At 35.6% G+C, this 2,217-nt stretch overlaps 1 protein-coding gene across 1 annotated transcript in view; it reads right to left on the reverse strand.

Moving 5' to 3' along the window:
* The window catches only part of LOC101861309 (dachshund homolog 1), a gene marked incomplete at its 3' end in the record, with an annotated part of 15,994 nt that overhangs the window by 1,230 nt on the left and 12,547 nt on the right, over nt 1-2,217 (reverse strand).

Here is a 2,217-nt window from a genome sequence, read left to right on the forward strand (position 1 = left end):
TGTGTGTGTGTGTGTGCGCGGTAAAACATCAAACCAATGTGATAGGATCTGGACAATAAAGATGTACCTTATAAGGACATATAAGTACTGAAGATTTGAAGTGTTACAAGAGAGTGACAAACACAAAAAAGAAGGAGGACAGATAAGGACGATGGATGTTTGATAGTAAAGAAGAAGCAAACCACAACAGATCACCCGCCAACCACCCACCTAAGTTAGTTTATTCAGTGTTTAAGGCCATTGACCCATATCACATTATATAAAATACATGTGTACTCAGTTGTTAAATAAAGTTTCCATAATGGAAATGTATAGGTTGTGCACCTAATATCTCTTATTATAATTATCATTTCAAACATTGCATATTTCCAGTATTCCATAGTTCAAATATTGCGTATTTCAAACATTGCAAATATCAAACATTGCACAAACACGGAGAGGAAAACAATATTATCATTCGTTAACTCCTTCCCCAATGACTTACAGTCGAGCCTTCCCTGACAGTAACAGCTGTCTGTATGGAGCACAGACAATAATGTCTCTTTAGGAACGAATAAGTAAAAAGAATGGGAAAAAAATACGTCAGAATAAAAGAAAATACGAGTATACAAAAAATAAGGAAGGATAACGTGATTTCAAGAAAGAAAAAAAGAAAGAAAGAAAGAAAGAAAGAAAGAAAGAAAGAAAGAAAGAAAGAAAGAAAGAAAGAAAGAAAGAAAGAAAGAAAGACAAAGTAACAGGAAGGAAAAGAAGGACAGAAAGAAAGACTGAAAAAAGAAAGAAAGAAAACACAAGCCAGTGACTCACGCAGAAATACATGACTGATCTGAGCCAAGAAATAAATACATTATGACAGTTGACAAAATTCCATCGACTCACCGGGAAATATTGTCTCTCCTGCCTTCCACATCTTTTCTGCCGCTGGCCCTGTCAGAGGAATAAGAGGGGAAATTACTTGTCTGCTTGTTCGTTCGTTCGTTCATTCATTTGTTTGTTTATGCATTTGCTTGCTTGCAAGTTTGTTTGTCCGTTTGTTTGCTTGTTTGTCTTTTTGTTTGTTTGCTTGTTCGTCTGTTTGCTTGTTCGTCTGTTTGTTTGAGCAAAGAGAAGCACATCGACGTAATACTGATCATTTGATGCTGGGAAAAAGTAGTGTATTATCTGAGTAAATAGAAGCACTGGCACTTAAATGACCAAAATTGAGTCGATAGTGCCGTAAAACACCTACTCAATCAAATCAAATCAAAGAGAAGCACATCGACACAATATAATAATGGTTATCTAGTGCTTAGAGAAAGGGCAATGTTTTGATTGAGTAAAATTTATTGAATTAACGAAGATTACTTTGACTTTTTCCTTCCTCGCCTCTGGTTTCCATAGGATGTCGAGGGGAGGTTCAGGTTTCGGTCCTGTGCTAGGTGTGTAGCTTTCGGTCCCGTGCTAGGTGTATAGCGTCTGTCATAGATATGTTAGGTCTTCTATGTTGTTCCAGGACCTTTTTAACCCCATCCTACCAGGTCCTTCCTGGTTTTCCTCTTGATTTGAAGCTAGATTCTCGGGTGTTGTAAGTTCTTTCCGCTTGTGTTTCTAAGGCATTCTGTCCAAACCAGTTGACCATTTGACGCTCAACAAAATTTATTACTGGTGGTATTTCCGTTTGTAGGCGTATAACGGAAGTTAGGAAGGTCAGCAGAAAACCAGGGAAATTCAATATCTTTATTGACGGAACACGACTCTAAGTAGTAGAGGAATTCAAATAATATTTGGGAAACATCTTCACGGAAGATGGGCGCATAGACAAAGAGATAGAAACACGAACTAAGAAGGCAAATGAAATATTAATAGTAATTATAACAATAACAATATGCAATAAAAATAAGAAGAATAACTATAATAATAACAATAATGATAATAATAATATAAATAACAATAAAAATAATAACAATAACAATAATAATTTTGTATAGCTCATTTCCATCATATATTATAATATTATAGTGAGCTGTACAAGACATGCATTATGGCAGAAAAATACATACCTATATTTGATGGGAACAGTTTCACACCATAATGGTAATAATACCGTTTTTGGGCAGTGTGGAGTAAGCAGATAAAAGCCATGCTTTCTTGATCCTCATTTGTAAGTAGAGCATGATGTTATATGCTTTCTTCCGATTTTGCTATAAAAAGAGAAATTCTAAGCACCCTCTCCCCCCC

This window comes from Aplysia californica, unplaced genomic scaffold, assembly GCF_000002075.1.
Source record: "Aplysia californica isolate F4 #8 unplaced genomic scaffold, AplCal3.0 scaffold00504, whole genome shotgun sequence".
NCBI classification, from domain to species: Eukaryota; Metazoa; Mollusca; class Gastropoda; order Aplysiida; family Aplysiidae; genus Aplysia; species Aplysia californica.